The following is a 22,852-nucleotide window of genomic DNA, read 5'->3' on the forward strand; positions in this document are numbered from 1 at the left end:
CTATCAATCCAGTCTCAAGAAAGCTCCTTTTGAGATTCTCTATGGACGAAGATGTCAAACACCTTTGAACTGGTCAGAACCCGGTGAAAGACAATTCTTTGGACCAGACATGATCCAGGAGGCAGAAGAGAAAGTTTGCGTCATTCATGAGAATTTGAAAACAGCCCAATCTCGTCAAAAGAGCCAGTATGATCATCATCATAAGCATATGACTTATGAAATAGGCGACAAAGCTTACCTTCGGGTTACTCCTTTGAAGGGTACCCATCATTTCGGTATCAAGGGCAAGTTGGCTCCTCGTTACATTGGTCCTTTTTGCATTCTCGATAAACGAGGAGAGGTTGCCTACCAGTTGGAACTACCCCCACATCTTTCTCGAGTTCATGATGTCTTCCACGTCTCTCAACTATGGCGTTGCTTCTCGGATCCTATCCGCGGAGTGGACCATGAAACGCTTGATCTCCAAGATAACCTCACATATCGAGAGTATCCAATTCGCATTCTTGATCAAGCAGAGCGTGTCACTCGACGTCATAACATCAAGTTTCTCAAGGTTCAGTGGTCTCATCATTCCGAGAGAGAAGCTACTTGGGAGCGAGAAGATCGTCTTCGACTAGAGTACCCCACTTTCTTTCCGTCGACCCCTGAATCTCAGGACGAGATTCTTTCTTGTGGGGGCGAGTTGTCACATCCGTAGTTCTGATATGCTCAAGGCTAGCTAGTCATGTGTGCATCATGTTTAAATACTAGTTAAATTTGAAATGGGGATTTGTGAAACCCTCAGAATCATTTCTAGAAATGACCTAGATAAAAATTGCTCCAAAAAGGTCCAAGAAAATGTTCATGTTGCTCTCTAAAAATATTGGAGAGAAATAAAAATCAAACCAATATTTTTAGGATCTCATAAGTATTTATTTTGGGCATTTGGAATTAATGCAGTAAATATTTGCCTTGGATATATATATGTTATATATTCAATATATGTCCAAAAATTATGCTAATTGTTGAGGAGCTCTGGAATAATACCACTAGTTCCTACAAAAATTGGCATAAGAAAATACAATGATTTAGAATTATTATTAAATCAAAACAAATTTCAGAATAATTAAAAAAAAACAGAAACAAAACAGAACAGGGAACTTACCTGGCGCCTCTGGCCAGCCCGTTCTCGTTCTGGCCCAGCCCACCTAGGGCATAACCGTCTTCCTCCTCTTGCTAGTAGGCAGAGGGGACGCGGTGCCCGACGCCATGCGCGCCGGGACGCAGCTGCCTGCCTGGCGTCCTCCTCGTCGCCCTGGAACGCCCGGACGAGGCCACGCGCCCCCCCCGGACCCTTTCACTCTCCCCAGTCCTCTCCTCTCCACTCCCTCCTTTTCTCTCTCACGGCCGAGCGCCACCTTCACCACCGGCCACCGTTTCCGTAGCTACCGCCGTGCCCTCGCCCTTTCCCCGTGGTCAGAACCTCCGCCACATCGCCGGGTATCTCCCCATCAAGCCACGCGACACGGGAAGCCCTGGAGAGCAGCCACCGCCACCGTCTTCATCTCCGGTCGCCGGAGATCGTTCTCACCGTCCCGCTCAGCTCCAACCCTTCACCGAGCTCTCCGACGATGCCGCCGATCCCCTGTGAGCCCCGTCGTCGATCCCCCCTAATCTCATGCCCTTATGCGCCCTCCAGCCCCACTGCCGCTCGACCCCGAGCTCTGGCCGCTACTGCAAGCTTCGCTCCGGCGAGCTCCGCCGCCCCCGCAGCCTCCCGTCTGCTCCCCTGGATGCGGACAAGCACGGGCTACGCCCCGGTGCTCTCAGCCGCCGCCCCCGTGCACCGCAGCGCTGCGCCCGCCCTTGGCCGTGCTCCGGCCGCCGCCGCGAGCTCTTCTCCAGCGAGCTCCGGCACCCCCACGGTCTCCCGCGTGCCCCATTGGATGCGCGCGAGCCTGGGCTCCTCGTAGATGGTCTCCACCGCGCGAATGGTCGCCAGAGCGGCAATCCCGAGCCCTCTGCCACGTTCGGCCTCGCCGGCGGCTAAACACCGGCGGGTTTGACCGCTTTGACCCTGCTGGCCTGACAGGTGAGCCCCGTGGGTCAGGTGATTAGCTTAAGGCTAATCACCATTTAACTAACCCTGACATTGACAGTGGGCCCCTGCGCCTAAACTTTTAATTGGATTAGTAAAAAAACCTCTGTTTAACCCTGTGACACTGACGTGTGGAGCCCACACATCGGGTTTGACCCCAGTCAGCCCTGTTAACTTGCTGACGCAAGCATGACGCAATGCTGACGCAGTTAATAATTTTCTGTTTTTAATTTAAATCAGGAAATTCTAGAAAATGATATTAACTTCAAAAATTCATAGAAATTCAACCATAGCTCAGATTGAAATAATTTATATATGAAAATTATCAGAAAAATAAAATCTACCCATCTGTACTAGTTTCATGCATGACAAACCAACTTATACCTACTTTATAAGTGAAACACTAAAATGGCATTCATAAAGGGGCTTATTTTGGAGATGCATTTGAATCTTTGGTTCAAATGGATTTCAACCAAATGAATGCTAGTTGCATTAGCTCAAACAACATCATATATTCATGCCATGTTCATTCATCATTTTGTTGCGTATGCTTGTGTATTGATTGCCGACACCGTTCCTTCTCGATAGGTCCTGCTCCGGAGACCGTTCCAGAGTACCTGCCTGTGAAGAAGTGCCCCCTTGTTGATCTACCAGGCAAGCAAACCCCCTTGTTCATTCCGATACAATCCTACTCTCTCACTCCTGCTCTCAGTTATTGCGTTAGGACAACAACAATTCATCCGCTACTTTGTGATGTGGTAGTTGAACCCATTCCTCTGCATGACCTGTCATTGCCACAGTAAATAGTTGAAACCCACTAGCATGTGTAGGAGTTGATTGAGCCATGTTGTATTCCTACCATTCCATGCCTGCTATTGCTTAGAATTTTGTCAGGTCTGATTCATTGGGAATGAATTAGAGTGTAACGATATGTTCTGGTGCTGAGAGTGAACTATGTGAACACGATTTGGTAAAGGTAGCGGTGAGAGGCCATGTAGGAGTACATGGTGGGTTGTCTCTCTGGAACCGTCCTTAAGCACTGAGTTCTATGTATGCTGTCCAATGACTCAATACTACCACACATTGGGCTCCGGGCGCTCCAAGCCCTCTCGACTTGTTAACCAACTTGTTCTCTGTCCAGCAGTCGCAACTAGTTTCTGGTGTTTGTAGGTAGTGTTATTTTTCTACCAAGTGGCACCCGGCAGGGCGGGCTTGGAACAGACTAGGCACACGTGGCCTGGTGTACCGAGTGGCACCCAGATGGTGAGCTCGGGAACCATGCACACAACATTTGGGGCCATGATGGAAACCTCGGCCGGACCCCCTTGCGGATGGAACCCGAATAGGCGATGAACCTGGACTAGAGTCTTGTGTGGTTAGTCAGGTCGTGGCCGACACCCTCGCCAGATTTCCACTTGAAGGTTGCTGACATACATGACGTGTACATGGCGGTAAGTGGCTAGAGTGTGTGTGAAGAAGTACACCCCTGCAGGGTTAACATGATCTATTCGAATAGTCGGGTCCGCCGTTATGGACTTCTTGGATGTTACGTCGTACATAGAAAACTTGAAGTGGATACTCTAAAATGCTCAAGACAAGTGTCAGTGCTATGGATGGCCTTATCGTAGGCAGACGGGGATGATTCCATAGTAGTGTATTGTGTGGCGATTAGTGGGCTCGTGTGTGCCATCTCACCTCAAAGAAGTTTCTCGTAGTCGTAGAACATGATAGCCACTGAGTCAAAGCTGGCTTGCTGCAACTAAACCCCACATTACCCTCTTGATACAAATGCATGTATGATAGGATCTGACGTAAGACTTGCTGAGTACCTTTGTACTCATGTTGCTTTATTTATGTTTTTGCAGCGGAGACTTCGGTCTTACTAGTGTTCTTGTGGACTTCGACAAGTAGATTGTACCTCAGCTACGATCTTGATCGGATGTTGTAGATAGTCAGGCTCTTCAGCCTTTTTCATTTGTAGATATGTGTACTCAGAGAAGTAATGATTCCGCTTGTTGCTTGTTTTCTCTGAATGTTGGGTCATGTGACCCCTGATTGTAATAAATGCTACGATGGCTCTTCTGAGCCTTTATCTATATGAGTTGTTGAGTTATGTTGTGATGCCATGTTGTACAGCACATACTTGCATGTTAGGCGTACGTGTAATGTGTATTACTATGTGTGGGATCTGACTATCTAGTTGTTTATCCTTAGTAGCCGCTCTTATCGGGAAATGTCTCCTAGTGCTTCCACTGAGCCCTGGTAGCTTGCTACTGCTCCGGAACACTTAGGCTGGACGACATGTGTCCTTCTTCATTTCTGTGTCTATCCCTTCGGGGTAATGTCACGCGGTGTCTACCGGAGTCCTATTAGCCTGCTACAGCCCGGACCTTCTGGTGTCCTGCTAGCCCAGCTGCGATAGCCCGGATTCACTCGTTGATGACCGACACGTTCGTTGCTGGGTCATGTATGCCTGTCCCTGTAAGTTAGTGCCACTTTGGGTTCATGACTAGCCATGTCAGCCCGGGTTCTTTGTCATATGGATGCTAGCGACACTATCATATACGTGTGCCAAAAGGCGCTAATGGTCCCGGGCATGGTAAGGCGTCACCCGTGGGAATACCGTGCGTGAGGCCGCAAAGTGATATGAGCTGTTACATGCTAGATCGGTGTGGCATAGAATTGGGATCCTGACAGCTTTGGTATCAGAGCCTGACTGCCTGTAGGGTTACCAATCCGAACTGGCCGAAGTTGATTCTACAAACTCTTTAGTTATATAAGGGAATTGATTGTGGGAAGGAACGTAAGGCTCTTTTTACTCCTTATACCTCATGGCCTTCTGATCTGAGTCATCCTATCTTTCCTGCGGGGTTAAGGAACTAGGCTTTCTCTTCCGTCTATCAGGATCATGTGTTACTAGTCCGTAGTCCCATAGGATTGGTTGATCAGAGTCATACCCCAGTTTTGAGTACTTCCGGTGTAGTCTGTTTAGTACTATCCCAGAACCTTGTGTGATGATGTTGAGTATGTTACTACCCCATTTTAGCAGGATGTCTCATTCTGGGCATTTTACTATCGTTATGCTGCCGAAATTGCCCTAGGAGTTCGAGAGTTACTAATTTCCTTCTATAGCCTATAGTTGATGTTGATTCTGTCCTTGGTTTCGTTTCTCAGGATGTCATCAGTTAAGTGAAGTTCTGTTGCTCGTAGCCAGAACCACGGAGATGGTAGGGATGAGGATCCTCCCGATCAACCTTCATTGACAGAGTTCATGTTAGAGATGGAGAGAAACAAGCGTGAGTCTAACCGCTTGTTGGCACATATCGAGGAGAACACCGCACATCAGTTCAAAGGGTTTGCAGATGACTAGCTCTATAGCATCACTCATAAGCTGCGTTCCGCAAATGTAGCTGAAGATGACAAGGTCACCTATGCCACATACCACCAGGAAGGTCCTGCTAGTCTTTGGTGGTAGAACTATGAGGCTATGCTTCCAGCTGGCTAGATTCCTACCTGGAGGGATTTCACTAAGGCTTTTCGCGAGCATCACATTCCTCAGGCCCTCATCGATCGCAAGAGAGAAGAGTTCTATAGTTTCACCCATAGTAAGATGGCTGTTGATGCTTACAGTAGAGAGTGTGAGAACCTCGCCCGTTGTGCCACAGAAGAGGTGTCCACAGACGCCAAGAAGCAGGCTAGGTTCCGGAAGTGTCTCAACCCCAAGTTGTGTCGTGATCTCCACCTGCATCATTGTGATAAGTTCCAAGCTCTTGTGAACAAGGCCGTTAATGCAGAGACAGTTCAGCTTACTTATGAGGAGTCTCGTAAGAACACCCGTGATTTGGGATCTTCCTCCGGTTCTAGTTCTCAGAAGCGCCGGATTTGGGTTCCAAACTCCGCTCATTCTTCTGGATATTCACCGAGGCCATCTTATGTGGTGCCTCCCCTAGCTCAGTCATATGCTCCACCCAGGCCTACTAGTAGACCGCTTGTCAGTGCGGGTCCAGATCCAACCTCAGGGACTTGCTTCACATGCGGGAAGCCAGGACACTATGCACGTGACTGCTCTAAGACTAGTTATGCTCCACCCTAGCCCGAGAAGTCTTTTGGCTGCGTTGAGCCATCAAGTAAGATGATCAATGCCAAGCCATCTTGCACTAAACATGGACGTGTGCATCACGTCTCAGCTAAAGACGCTAATGATGATCCGGATGTCGTTCTTGGTACACTCCTTGTCAATTGTCTTCAAGCATTGGTTTTATTTGATACTGGAGCATCCTATTCTTTCATCTCTAAAGGCTATGCTCGTTTGCATGACAAGTCATTTTGTGATATGCCAACTCTGCTTGAAACCCAAACCCTAGGGTCGAGATGCAGACCACCAGAATAAGCTATGGAAATGAAATCCTTGTTGATAGAATAGTAGTGTATTGTGTGGTGATTACTGGACTCGTGTGCGCCATCTCACCTCTAAGAAGTTTCTCGTAGTCGTAGAACAGGAAAGCCACTGAGTCAAAGTTGACTTGCTGCAACTAAACCCCACATTACCCTCTTGATACAAATGCATGTACGATAAGATCTGATGTAAGACTTGTTGAGTACCTTTGTACTCATGTTGCTCTATTTATGTTTTTGCAGCGGAGACTTCGGTCTTACTAGTGTTCTTGCGGACTTCGACAAGTAGCTTCTACCTCAGCTATGATCTTGATCGGATGTTGTAGATAGTCAGGCTCTTCAGCCTTTTTCATTTGTAGATGTCTATACTCAGACATGTAATGCTTCCGCTTGTTGCTTGTTAGCTCTGAATGTTGGGTCATGTGACCCCTGCATGTAATAAATGCTATGATGGCTCTTTTGAGCCTTTATCTATATGAGTTGTTGAGTTATGTTGTGATGCCATGTTGTACAACACATACTTGCATGTTATGCGTACGTGTAATGTGTATTGCTATGTGTGGGAACTGACTATCTAGTTGTTTATCCTTAGTAGCCTCTCTTACCGGGAAATGTCTCCTAGTGCTTCCACTGAGCCCTAGTAGCTTGCTATTGCTCCGGAACACTTAGGCTGGCTGGCATGTGTCCATCTTCGTTCCTGTGTCTGTCCCTTCGGGGAAATGTCACGCGGTGTCTACCGGAGTCCTGTTAGCCTGCTACAGCCCGAACCCTTTGAAGTCCTGCTAGCCCAGCTGCTACAACCCAGATTCACTCGCTGATGACCGACACATTCGTTGTTGGGTCATGTATGCATGTTCCTGTAAGTTACTGCCACTTTGGGTTCACGACTAGCCATGTCAGCCCGGGTTCTTTGTCATATGGATGCTAGCGACACTGTCATATACGTGTGCCAAAAGGCGCAAACGGTCCCGGCCATGGTAAGGCGACACCCATGGGAATACCGTGCGTGAGGCTGCAAAGTGATATGAGGTGTTACATTCTAGATCGGTGTGGCATAGAATCGGGGTCCTTACAGAGCTCCTACCCCGACGATGCTCCACAGCATGTTCAGGCTAGGACTGGGCTCCTGTCGGTGCAACAAGCCCTCGGTATGTTGCCCGGACTATACACAAGCTCAAGAGCAAGGTTACAACATCCAAGACAAGACCAAGTCAAACTAAAGGAGCAAGATACCACTAAGGAAAAACGTCCCTTTCCAGGCAGGCGAGCCTGAAGGGATCGAGGTTGCCCCGAAGACAAGTCTCAAGACTGCCCCGACAAGCTTATCAGGGACACTACAGGCAACTACCATGCCAAGGCTTCATCGCTCCACATCACATCAACGCAAGTCATCGATCAGTGCGGTGTCGAGACCCCAAGTGACTAAGTGACTGTTATTGGACACATGGCAGCCACTTTGGAAGGAAATCACCTCCAAAGGACACCCATCGAGAGACATGTCACACAGGCAGGCGAGAAAGTGGCCGAACAGCCCGGCGAGGCTTGCCGGGTTGCACTATGATGTGACACTAAGCGGCGCATCTAATGCACCTTGTCCTATCTACAGAGTTAGGCATGATAACACTATTTACTATCTAATTAGTACGAAATGACTCATTTGCCATTGTGGTGACCACTTGATCTATAAAAGGAGGGTCGTGGCAACCTTAGAAAGGATTCGGACCATTATACTCTCGTACGCACAAAGCTGCTCTCGCCCCGAGGCAACCTTGCCGAGCTCGAGCATTGTGTCTCTACCACGGTCCCCTCATCAATCCACCAAAGTAGGAGTAGGGTTTTACGCCTTGCGGCAGCCCAAACCTAGGTAAAAACTGCCCATGTGATCGTTGCCGTGGTGCTCTGCACCCTCCGCTCTTTGTGCAATGTGCTCTTCCCCCTGCCAAACCACAAGGGGGCGACGGCCCCATAGGTGGCCATGTTTTCCGACAACACAAGGTTTTCTTCATGTTCTTGAAGTACTCGTAAAGGGACATGAATCATTGTATGGTGTTCTCCAATTGGCGTTCAAGATGTTCCGCATAGGTGGAAGACACAAATTCTCACCGCGTCAGTTTTTCGTCTTGAGCCAACTCATGTTGAAGCTCGTCGAAGGTGTCTGATGCCACAAAATCAACTCATAGTCATGGAAGGTACTTGTCACGCATTTCATTTGATCTTCGGATGGGACTTAGTGTAGCTTGAGGTAGTCGTCCATCAAACCCTCCCACTTGAGGTACTCTTCGGGTCATTAGTCCCAAAGAATGGAGTCTCATTGGTGTTGGCGAAGTCGAAGTAGCTCGTGGAAGTAGGGGCCTTGAGCTCGTGGAGTAGGCAAAGATGTCGTACGTCCGAAGGTGAAGATGCCTTGGAGTCACTTGGCGAAGATGCCAATGTTATTGAAGAAGCCATAGCCTTGGGGTTGGTGTTGCAATTTTGTATAGACCATGTGCACGGGGGTGTAGAAGGCCGTGTGCATGGAGCCCATGTGCACGGGGGTCGCAGGCCCGTGTGCATGGGGTAGGCAGAGAAGCCAACTCTCGTCTAGAAGGCCGCTCTGTTGGGGAACATTGTATTGGAAACAAAATTTTTGCAATGCTCACAAAGATCAATCTAGGAGATGCAAATCTACGAGAGGAGAGGTTGGATCTACATACCCTAGTAGATCGCTAAGAAGAAGCGTTTAGAAACGCGGTTAATGTAGTCGAACGTCTTGGTGATCCAATCACGATCGTCCACGAACTCCGAACAAGTGCCGAACGAACGCCACCTACGAGTTTAGCACACGTGCGGCTCGACGGCATCCTCTCCTTGTTGATCCAGCAAGTGTGTGTGTGTGAGAGAGAGGGGATAGATGAGATCAGGACCACCACGACCGTATGGTTGTGGTGGTGGCAGTGGAATTCTGGTAGGGCTTCGCCAAGCGCGTAAACAAGGGAGGAGTTGGGAGAGGTAATGGGCAAGGGTCAAAGGGTGACTAGCCCCAACACCTCCCCACCTTTATATAGGCGTGGAGGGGGCTGGTCGCTTGACCTCCAAGGGCCTAGGGTCGTTGGCCAAAGGGGGAGGAAGGAAATCCCACATTTCCTTACCACCAATTGCTATCCCGCCTTTTTAGGGATCCAGATTTTATCCCCTTGGGATATGATACTATTCCTTTAAGGGGAGGAATTTGGTGCACCTAGACCAGGGTTTTGGGGACTTTCCCCAATACCCACGCTCATGCAAGATCCCATGCCGGTGGGCCCCACTCTGGAACCTTCTAGAATCTTCCTGGTACAATACCAAAAAAACTCCAACTTTTTCCATAACCCCGATAACAACTTTCCATAGATGAATATTTACCTCCAACTATTCCGGAGCTCCTCGTGATGTCCCGTATCCCATATGGGACTCCGAAAAACCTTCAGACTTTCCACTATTAATATCTCAATACTACCCTAGCACTACCGAATGTTAAGTGTGCGAACCTACGGCTTCGAGAATCATGTAGACATGACCGAGACTCCTCTCCGGTCAATAACCAATAGAGGGACCTGGATGCCCATATTGATTCCTACATATTCCATGAAGATCTTTATCGATTGAACCATGATCTCAAGCATTTAGTTAATCTCATATACAATTCCCTTTGTCCGGCGTTATGTTACTTGAAAGAGATTCGATCGTTAGTATCTCCATAATTATTTCAATCTCGTTACCGACAAGTCTCCTCACTCATTCTATAATACAAGATCTCGTGACCAAACTCAATAGTCACATGCTTGCAAGCTTCTTGTGATGTTGTATTACCGAGAGGGCCCCGAGATACTTCCCCGTCATACGGAGTAGCAAATCCAACTCTTGATGCCAACTCAACAGACACCCTCAAAGACATCTGCAGAGCATCTATATAGTCAACCAGTTTCGTTACGATGTTTGATATACACAAGGTACTCCTCTGGTGTCAGTGAGTTGCATGTTCTCATGGTCATAGGAACAGATACTTGACATGCAGAAAATGATGGCAATAAACTTGATAGATCATATGCTACGTTTATCATTTGGGTCTTCTCCATCACATCATTCTCCTAATGATGTGATCCCGTTATCGAATTACAACTCATTTCTATGACTACGAAACCATAGCCGTCTTTGATCAATGAGCTAGCACTGTAGAGGCTCACTAGGGATATGTTGTTGCCTATGCATCCACGCATGTATTTGAGTTTACAGTCAATAAAATTATAGCATGGGCAACAAACGATTATCATGAACTAGGAAATATAATAATAACCACTTTATTATTGCCTCTAGGGCATATTTCCAACAGTCTCCCACTTGAACTAGAGCCAATAATCTAGCATTACATGGTAATGAATCTAACACCCATAGAGTCCTGGTGTTGATCATGTTTTGCCCATGGAAGAGGTTTAATCAACGGATCTACAACAATCATATCCATATGTACTTTGCAAATGATTATGCCCTCCTCCTTGATTGCATCACAGATGGAAATGAAGTGTTGTTTTATGTGTATGGTCCTCTTTGGGAAACCTTGGTTCCTTGGCCAGAGCAATGGCACCCGTGTTGTCACAGAAAAGAGTCATTGGGTCCAATGCACTGGGCACAACTCCAAGATTTGTCATCGACTGCTTCATCCAGACACCTTCCTTTAATGCCTCCATGGTAGCTATGTACTCCGCTTCGCATGTAGAATCAGCTACCATGCTCTGCTTGGAACTGCACCAGCTTACTGCTCCCCCATTGACTATATACATATCCAGTTTGAGACTTAGAGTCATCCAAATAAGTGTCAAAGCTTGCATCGACATAACCCTTTACGACGAGCTCTTGATCACCTCCATAAACGAGAAACGTTTCATTAGTCCTTTTCAGGTACTTAAGGATATTCTTGACTGTTGTCTAGTGTTCCACTCCTGGATCACATTGAAACCTTTCGGCCATACGTATGGCAAGCCTGACATCTGGTCTAGTGCACATCATCCCATACAAGATAGAGCCTATGGAAGAAGCATAGGGGATGACACTCATCTTTTCTCTATCCTCCATTGTCGCTGGGCATTGAGTCTTACTCAACTTCACATCTTTCAAAATAGGCAAGAACCCCTTCTTGGACTGATCCATTTTGAACTTCTCCAAAACCTTATCAAGGTGTGTGGTTTGTGAAAGTCCTATCAAGCGTCTCGATCTATCTCTATAGATCTTGATGCCTGATATGAAAGCGTCTTCTCCTAGGCCCTTCATTGAAAAACTTTTTTTTAAATATGCCTTCACGTTTCCAGAAAGTTCTATATTGTTTCCAATCAGCAATATGCTATAGAGCTCCCACTCACTTTCTTGTAAATACAAGCTTCTCCATAAACTTATATAAACCCAAACACTTTGATCACCTCATCAAAGCGAAGATTCCAACTCCAAGATGCTTGCACCAGTCCATAAATGGATCCTGGAGCTTGCACACTTTGTCAGCTTTCTCTGGATCGACAAAACCAGCCAGCTGCATCATATACAACTCTTCCTTAGGGAAACCGTTAAGGAACGCTGTTTTGACATCCATCTGCTAGATTTCTAATCAAAAAATGCAGCTTTCGCCAACATGATTCTGAAGGATTTAAGCATCGCTATGGGTGAGTGATAACCCACAAGTATATGGGATAGTTTGTAGCCTTCTTCGATAAATTAAAGTGTCAACGTGGAGCTAATCATAGAACAAATATTCCCTCAAGTTCTATCGACCACCGATGCAACTCTACGCACACTTAACGTTTGATTTACCTAGAACAAGTATTAAACTATTTTGCAAGAATAAAACTATGAGTACTTTGTGAGAATAAAACTATGAATAAATTGCAAGGTAATAAAAGTGGATAGCTTTTGTTAACAAGAAATTCATTTGTCCCTAGGCAATCGATAACAAGTATCGGTAATCATACTTGCTATTTTATATGAGTGAGATGCATGAGCTAACATACTTTCTCTACTTGGATCATATGCAGTTATGATTGGAACTCTAGCTAGCATCCACAACTACTGAAGATCATTAAGGTCATGAAACCCAACCATAGCATTAAGTATCAAGTCCTGTTTATCCCATACGAAACAACCCACCTACTCGGGTTTAAGCTTCTGTCACTCTCGCAACCCACCATAAGCGAATCATGAACATATTGCAACACCCTACAGCAGGGATCCCTCACGTTTGCGCGAGACAGAGGGCACCATAGGACAGCACCATAAATAAAATATACGATCATACCAACCAAGATCACGATTAACCCATAGGACAAAATGGATCTACTCAAACATCATAGGATAACCATAGATCATTGGGAAATAATATATGGTGTTGAGCACCATGTTTAAGTAGAGATTGCAATAGGGAGAAGGGGTGTTACACCACTGCATAGAGGGGGAGAGAGTTGGTTTTAATGGTAGCAAGAGAGTTGATGTAGATCGCCATCATGATCCTAGCCCCGGCGGCACTCCGGTGCCACAGTGAGAGAGGGGGGAGAACACCCCTCCTTCTTCTTCTTCCTTGGCCTCCCCCTAGATGGGAGGAGGGTTCCCCCTCTGGTTCATGGCGTCCATGGCTGTAGAGGGGTGGAAGCCCCTCCGAGATTGGATCTCCCTCTTTGTTCTCTTCTGTTTCATGTTCCCTAGATCTGGCCCTTCATGGTTTCGTAAATTCCCAGAGGTAAACTCCCATTGCGCTGAAATTTTTACATGATTTTTTCCCCATAAATTATCTTTCTTGCGCTAGAAGAAGGACTTTAATCGACGTTCGAGGAGGGCACAAGACACCAGGGTGCGCCTGGGGCACGTCCTTGTGGGTTGTGGGCACTGTGGGCCCCCGTTTGCATTGATTCCACCTCCCAAAAATCACATAAATTCTAAAATAATTCTCCATAAATTTTTATCACGTTTGGACTTTGTTTGAGATGGATTTTTAGTGATACAAAAAACATGCAAAAAACAGGAACTGGCAAAGGCACTGGGTCAATAGGTTAGTCCAATATATCATATAAAAAGTTGCCAAAAGTGTATAAAAGTTGTATAATAATGGCATGAAACAATCAAAAATTATAGATATGACGGAGACGTATCAGCATCCCTAAGCTTAATTCCTGCTCGTACTTGAGCAGGTAAATGATAAAAAAGTTTTTTTTATCTGGAATGCTACCTAGCATATACTTGGTCATATGTCTAATCATTGCATGAATATTAAGACGTAAGTGATTCAAAGCAATAGTCTATAATTTGACATAAAGACATCAATACTCAGGCATCCCGATAAATAATCATGTCTTCCAAACAATCAATGCTAAAGAATGTTATCCCTACAAAATCATATAGCCTTGTCATGCTCTGTCTTCTTAACACAAAGTATAAATCATGTACTACCCCGATGTCAGCCAAGCAATTGGTTCATACTTTTTAATGTGCTTCAGCCTCTTCAACCCTCACGCAATACATGAGCGTGAGCCATGGATATAGCACTATGGGTGGAATAGAGTATGATGATAGGGGTAAATATCGAGAAGACAAAAAAGTAAGAAAGTCTCACATCGATCCGGCTAACCAACAGGCTATGGTGATGCCCATCAATTGATATCAATGCGGGGAGTAGGGATTGCCATGCAACGAATGCACTAAGAGCTATAAGTGTATCAAAGCTCCATATGAAAACTAAGTGGTTGTGCATCTAATCTTATAATGAAAAATTCCCACTAGTATATGAAAGTGACAACATAGGAGACTCTCCATATGAAAAACATGGTGTTACTTTGAAGAACAAGTGTGGAACTAGCATTCCCCTTCTCTCTTTTCTTTTTTTCTTTTTCTTTTTTTCATTCTTTTATTTCTTTTTTTTCTTTCTTTGTTTTTTTATTTTTTCCCTTTTTTCGTTTTTTTATATTTTCTCTCTCATTGTTCGGAGTCTCATCCCGACTTGTGGGGGAATCATAGTCTCGATCATCCTTTCCTCACTGGGGCAATGCTCTAATAATGAAAGTTGATGATCATCACATTTCTATTTACTTATAACTCAAAAGAAACAAAAATTACAACTCGATACCTAGAACACAATTTGACTCTATATGAATGCCTCTGGCAATACCAGGATGTGCAATGATCTAGCGTAACATGCATAAAACATGATGAACGGTGGCTGAGCCACAATTTCTATGTCAGCTATATGATCATGCAATGCAATATGACAATGAATGCTCAAGTCATCAAAATAGAAGCGGTGGAAGTTGCATGGCAATATATCTCGGAATGGCTATGGAAAGGCCATAACAGGTAGGTATGGTGCTTGTTTTGAGGAAGATATAATAAGGCTTATGTGTGATAGAGTGTATCATATCATGGGGTTTGGATGCACCGTCAAAGTTTGCACCTCCTCTCGAGGTGAGAAAGGCAATGCACGGCACCATCGATGCTAGCAAATTGCGGAAAGGTAAGAGTGTGTACAATCCATGGACTCACATTAGTCTGAAAGAACTTATATAATTATTGCAAAAGTTTATTATCCCTCGGAGCAAAGTACTACTACGCATGCCCCTAGGGGGGAGGTTGGCAGGAGATAACCATTGCATGCCCCCGACCTTCACATAAAGATAGACAATCAAGGATAAATTGTGCTCCAACTTCCCAGCATAACGAGGGACTATACGTGCATGCTTCGGAAATCACAAACCTTAAAACCAATATCTTACTAAACACGATCATCCACTAGTACCTCCCACATATTATCATTTGTACATCGCAAAACTATTGCAAGGAATCAAAAATATCATATTTAGTGATCCACAAGTTTTATGTCGGATTTTTATGACTAGCGATGCAATTGACCAATTCCATTTGTCTCTCTAAATAGATAAAAGTGAAGCACGAGAGTTTAATTCTTTCTACAAAAGATCATGCTCTAACAAATATAAGCGAAGCAAAAGAGCATTCAACAAACAACGGTTTTCTATGCAAAGAGAAACATGCAATCCAAACTTCAAATGATATAAGTGAAGCACATGAAGCATTCTATAAACCCATACTCAAAAGGTACAAGTGAAGTGCAATGAGCAATCTATAAATCAACCATGGACTACATCATACCAGCATGGTGCATAAAATAAAAGTTAAAATAAAAAAAAAGACACTCCAAGATTTGCATATATCACGCGAACGAAACGAAATCGAAAACAAACCAATCCTTGATGAAGAAAGACGGGATACCTTCTGGGGCATCCCCAAGCTTAGACGCTTGAGTCTCCTTGACTATTTACTTGGGGTGCCTTGGGCATCCCCAATCTTGAGCTCTTTCCTCTCCTCCCTCTCCTCATACCGAGACCTCCTCGATCTCGATCACTTCATCCACACAAAACTCAACAAAAAAACTCGGTAAGATCTCTTAGTATAATAAAGCAAATCACTACTCTAAGTATTGTTGCAAACGAATTAATATTTTGTTTTTGCGTTGTAGATAATGTAATATAACTTTTCCATGGCTTATACCATAGATAGAATCGACTGTTTTACCAAAACAAGCAAAACAATGCATCAAAAACAGAATCTGTCTTAAACAGGACAGTCTGTAGTAATCTGAACATCTACCATACTTATGGTACTCCAAAAATTCTGAAAAATTAGGACAAAATAAAAAATTTGTATAGAAATAGTGCGCAAGAAGTGTGAGAAACGTTTGACATTCCAGTAAAGAAAATGAAAATTCACGCACTACAGCCAAAGTTTTTATTCCTGCACCGCACATACCAACAAGCAATCTAATCATCCCAAAGGGAAATATTGGCACATTATTTTTATAATACAATGGATTTGTACAAGGTGACAATTATTTTTGTGAGAATCTTCATGAAAAAGTCGATATTGTTTCCATGAGCATGAACACAAGTGTTCAAGGTCGACCCTCACTTCTCCAATGCATAACTTCCAATCGCTTCTCTTTGTGAAAAGCTTTAAGTTCCCCTCTATATTCTTTTTGTTTTTTAACTTTATAAAAGCATTCAACAGAAATAAATGACTCTCTAAAACTTCTGGGTTGTCTCCCTGGCAGCGCTTTTTTAAATCCATTAAGCTAGGCATAAAGTGCTCAAGTAATCGATCCACCCTGATCCCAAGGTATATCAATGCCAATTTTAATTAGCAATGATTTGGCATTTAGTAGTGAGCACAAAGCAACATATATCATGCAATGACGAAGCCTAACTCTCTTCCTACGCATTGGCATTTCATATAAGAACAATTCATGCACATCAAGTAATGGCCAATACATAACATAAGCAGTTTCTTGTAATTTTATCGTATTGGAAACATAGAGAGGCGAAGATGTAGTTCCTCTTTCATAATAATTGCAAGTAGGAGCAGAAAGCACATGCATATTACACTCATCAAAATTATCATGTGCAATGGTAAAAGGCAACCCACCAATATAATCCTTAATAAGAACAAACTTCTTTGATATAGTGTAGTTGGGAGAATTCAAAAGGATAATAGGACTATCATATGTGGGTGCAATAGCAACAATTTAATTCTTAACATCAGGAACTATAGCAAGTTCATCTCCATAAGCATAATTCATATTAGCATCTTGTCCACAAGCATAGCAAGCATCAATTTCATCAAAAGAGGGATATTTGAACCGAATCAATGGGATCATAGCAATTATCATAACATTCATCCTTCGGTAAGCATCAAGGGAAATTAAATAATGTATGATTTGAAGAGATACTACCATTAGAAGGTTGGCATGGGTAGCTAATCCGCTCTTCCTCCTTTTGTTCTTGGCTCTCCTCATCATCTTTTTCATCCAATGAACTCATAGTTTCATAAATTTCTTCTTCCATAGACTCCTGCAAAATATTAGTCTCTTATTGGACAGCGGAGACATTCTCAATAAATGCTTCAATATCGAAATTGTATTTATAGTTATCATAGCAATATTTAAGGATAGCAAAATTTTCAGGTCTATAAACTGAATCATCAAAATCTTCAAACTTTTCAAACAAAGATTCAATTTCATAAGCACCCTTAAAAGCAACAGATTCTTCTATTCGTTCCACATCATAGTAATCATATATACCATTAGCATAAGATGCCAAGGTTTCATTATGATTAAATTTGCATGAAAAGGGAAGATGTGGAGTGTTTATCCTAGAGCAATAGGTATAATCATATCTCTCCTGAGCGTACCAATGCAACATATGAATGTGATCCCATAACAATTTCCCTTTATCAGTCAAGCGACAATCGCTAAAGTATTCACGTTGACCCAACGTTACTCCCATTATATAGTTGAATGGGGTTTTCTTAGGATTATCAAAGTAGTGCATAATATCTTTCACATAACAAGCATTGAGGGTTTTAGGAGGTTCCCCATCTCCATGAGTAGCAAGTACAACTAATTTTTTTGGCATTTCGCATTCCATATCCATTACTAAAGATAGACAACAACTTAGAACTGGAAATAAAAACTACTTAGTGATAAAGCAAACAAGAACACACGAGAATATTCACCCAACGCTATTGCTCCCTGGCAACGGCGTCAGAAAAAGGTCTTGATAACCCACTAGTATAGGGGATCATTTGTAGACTTCTTTGATAATAAAGAGTGTCAAACCCATCAAGGAGCTAAAGGTAGAACAAATACTCCCTCAAGTTCTATCGATCGTCGATACAACTCTAAGAACACTTAATGTTTGCTTTAGCTAGAAAAAGTATGAAACTATTTTGCAAGAATAAAACTACGAGTACTTTGCGAGAATAAAACTATGAATAAATTGCAAGGTAATAAAGTGGATAACTTTTGTCAACAAGAAAGTCATTTGTCCCTAGGCAATCGATAACAAGTACCGGTAATCATACTTGCAATTTTACATGAGGGAGAGGCATGAGCTAACATACTTTTTCTACTTGGATCATATGCTGTTATGATTGGAACTCTAGCAAGCATCGGCAACTACTAAAGATCATTAAGGTCGTGAGACCCAACCATAGATTAAGTATCAAGTCCTCTAAAGGAGTCCTGGATTAAGGGGTCCTCGGATAGCCGGACTATTGACATGGGCCAAACTGTTGGGCTATGAAGATACAAGATAGAAGACTTCTTCCCGTGTCCGGATGGGACTCTCCTTAGCATGGAAGGCAAGCTTGGCGATTTGGATATGTAGATTCCTTTCTCTATAACTGACCTTGTACAACCCTAGCCCCCTCCGATGTCTATATAAACCAGAGGGTTTAGTCCATAGGAGACAATCATAATCCCATTGGCTAGACTTCTAGAGTTTTAGCCATTATGATCTCGAGGTAGATAAACTCTTGTAATACTCATATTCATCAAGATTAATCAAGCAGGAAGTAGGGTATTACCTCCATAGTGAGGGCCCGAACCTAGGTAAACATCGTGTCCCCCGTCTCCTGTTACCATCGACCTTATACGCTCAGTTCGGGACCCCATACCCGAGATTCGCCGGTTTTGACACCGACATTGGTTCTTTCATTGAGAGTTCCATTGTGACGTCAAAGACAGGATTGATGGCTCGCCTTGTTATCAAGGACAACATCACCTCTGGAGGAGCCCTGGCCTCAGGCTAAACCCTCCGAGTGGGCGGCTTCACTATGACCGCTCGTTTGGCCGTCGCATCGATGATGACTTCTCAGGTCATCAAAAAATGCCTCCACGTCAATTCAGAATACTCTAAGCAGATGGATCTGACGGAGTTGTCATCTTAAAATGAACTCCTGGATCGCATCACCTCCTTGGGAGTCACTACTGACTACGATCGGATTGGCCTTAAACCCAACCAGAGAGAAATAGAATCTCCACCGATCACCCATCAGATAGCGGTAGTGGAGGAGCAACGCAACAATTCTTCCTCTATATTGAGGACGAACTATGTTCCCATTGCAGATCTCACAGAGCCGGATACCAGCCCGCGGGAAGACATACCCCATAATCCAAACCTGTAGTCGGTCTGAGGGGCTGAAAAATTGGTTGATATCCCGGAGCCCGAACTGTTAAGCTCGGAAGTTTCTCAAACTTCAGATCCCAGATTTGGTCAGGGTTCGGATTTAAAAACACCAACCCACCTAGATACAAGCGATCTTGTCCACATCAGATAGCAGTCCCAAGAAACGATCCATCACTTTTGGGCCAGATTCCTCCTTGTCAAGGACAAGATCAAAGACTGCCGCGATGAAGACACAATCTCATTATTCTGCAAAAATTGCACAGATGAGGGAATATTCAATGCAATCAACCACCGTCACGTATCACACTTCGCTGACTTGGCAACCATAGTACAGAAGTACTATGCAATGGATAGCGCCTGGAAAACTCAGGCAACCTCTTGGGAACCACCGGTTTCAACTGAAACCCTCGTCTAGAAAAAAAGGATGCACTCTCGTCGGTCGCTTGGACCAATAACAAAAAATTCGAAGACCATTACGGGGCGCGGAACCGTTCTGGAGGGATGGCTCAATAGGCCATGCAAAATACACACAACACCGGATACCGTACCAACACACAGCCTTAGAGCATGATGGATACTCTGACAAGTGGCTAAGAGCGGCGAGGATCTCCTCACCAAAAATACCGTAGAGCAACATCCCGCGGAAGAGAACAACCCTATAGTCTTGACAGTCTTCAAGACTTTCGCCTCAAACAATAGGCGCAAAAGGGCACTCCGCGGCCTCGCTGAAGTCTGCCAAGTTGCAGTAATAAACCCCTGGAACGACACGTCCATAACTTTCAATGCGAGTGACGAACCAAAATTTAGAACAGTCCGGCCACTAGCCGCATTGGTCCTCAGTCTGATTGTGGACGGCTTGTAGCTTACCAAAGTGCTAATGGATGGCGGCAGCGGACTAAACGTCATTTACGTGGAAACTCTCAACAAAATGGAAATAGAAAGGAGCCGCATTGAGCAGAGTAACACGACCTTCTAGGGAATCATTCCTAGTCGGGAGGCGCGGTGCGCAGGAAAAATCACACTCGATGGGGCATTCGTCATGCCGGAGAATTCCCGTTCCATAGAGATAACCTTTCAAGTGGCCCCATTCAACAGTGGATATCACGCCTTATTAGGGCGAGATGTATTCGCATGCTTCCAAGCTATACCCCATTACGGGTACATGAAGCTCAAGATGCCCGGGCCCAACTGTATTATTACTCTTGCCAGTGATCCGGATATAGCACTCCGCGCCGAAAACAAGACCGTTGCCCTGGCCCTCGAGGCACTGTCTGAAGCCCTCATGGCCGAAGAACCAATCACATTGTGCTCCATGGTGGATAGGGACGACGTGATCCTGGACAAGCGACCCAAATCCACCTCCTTTCAACCAGCAGACGAAATAGTCAAATTCCAAGTCCACCCGACGGACCCTAAGAAGACAACATCCATCGAGGCACAGCTGGACCCAACGGTTGACGCCGCACTACGAGCGTTCCTATGCGAAAAATGGGACATATTCACCTAGCACCCTTCTGATATGCCAAGGATCCCACGCAGGCTGGCCGAGCACATCCTCGATATATTGAAGGGACATAAGCTAGTCAAGCAAACACTACGACGCTTTTCAGAACCCAAATGATGAGCTATGGGGGAGGAGCTAGCCAAGTTACTCGAGGCTGGATTCAGCACAGAAATAAAACACACAGACTGGCTGGCAAATCTGGTGATAGTACAAAAGAAGGATAAATCCTGGCGCCTATATGTCGGTTTCAAAGACCTCAACAAGGCCTCACTACAAAAAAAAGACACATCCGTGACATTTTGGGCCGAACGATTTTTTTTTCTATCATACATATGACACTTCTATGACAATAATTGTGACAAAACCCGGTATCATCATAGATGTGGTAGGCTCCTACATCTATGACAAAAAATCATGACATAAGATGGGGTTTTCGTCCTGGGCGGGACGGAGACGCAGCTGCATGACATTCTTTGGGCCGTCCATGACGGAAAAAACCGTGGTAGAAGCGAGTGGGAGGAAAATTTCGGGGAGTTGCCGGTTACGATGGGAGGTCAGGGGCCGAGCGATGCGCGTTTCTCTCATACACGTGCGAGGCATTGGCTCTAACTGAACCCGAGCGAGGCGTTGGGCTCTAACTGAACCCAAGTGATTGCACTGCAGGCTACGCATTACTGAACCCGAGCGATCGATCGATGGCTGCTAACTGAACCTGTCATGGAAATATCACGTCAGATGTCCTAGCAGAAGGACATAGTCGTGGAGCCATCGCAACGAGATTAGCCTGAAGGGGTTAAACCGGACAAGGGACACGAGAGTTTATACTAGTTCGGCCCCTTCGATGAAGGTAAAAGCCTACATCTAGTTGCGATGGAATTATTGGGGTTTCGATGACCAGGGAGCAAACACGCTTTGCCTGGGACTCGAGTCATTGTCTGTTGTCCCTGAACCACCGCCGGTCGTCCCTTTATATACACAGGTTGACGCCCGGCTGATTTACAGAGTCCCAAGGCCGACTCATACAAGTGTTCGGCTCGGTCTCTCCCTTTCCCTATCTTAACATACAAGTTATACAACTATGGCGGTTTACCACAATGGGCCCTAATCCACCTATGGGCTTTGGGCCTCTAAGCTTTATCAGTAAAGCGCCATCTTCTTGTCTTCATGGGCTTCAGTATAGTTGAGCATGAACCGGCCCCTCCTGGGCGGTTTACACTCAGTAGTTATAGCCTCAACATTAGGCCCCATATTGATTTGAACCTGTTCATATGAATCTTCAATACTTAGAAAAATTCCGTGAACATCTTCTAATGATTTTTGTGAACCGCCATATTATCATCTCCCTGTAAACTTTGGTGAACCACTGTGACATCATCTTCTGACACTGCAATAAATCGTCATGATGTCATCTCTGCATAAAAAGACTTATGAAGATTCCCTTCACTTAATAAATTCCCGGAGATCGAGGCGACAACTGCACCCTCTTTTGCCGCTCCAGGCCCCTCGATTTTCGCGCCTGCCATTTTATCCTCTTGCCTTTATAAATAGTACCAGGGGTCCTTCAATTTCCCCCCTCGCCTCCTCTCATCTTCTTCTTCCTCGCGACTCAAAGAACTCGAGCATCATCGCCGCCATCGACCTCGAAGCTCTGCCTCATCTTAGGCCGCTGCATCAACCTGAACGTTTCCAGAGATCCGCAACTCTCCTCCGCTGCTCCTGAGAATCCGGTATGTTTTCTTCCTGTAACCCTAGATCTCCATTAGTGCTTCATGTTCTTCCCTGTTCATTGACGTTCGTTAATGCTTATCTGCTTTTCCCTTGGCATCTTACTGAAACTTAGTTAGGCTTGACTAT

The sequence above is a fragment of the Triticum aestivum genome, chromosome 2B (genome assembly GCF_018294505.1).
Source record: "Triticum aestivum cultivar Chinese Spring chromosome 2B, IWGSC CS RefSeq v2.1, whole genome shotgun sequence".
NCBI classification, from domain to species: domain Eukaryota; kingdom Viridiplantae; phylum Streptophyta; class Magnoliopsida; order Poales; family Poaceae; genus Triticum; species Triticum aestivum.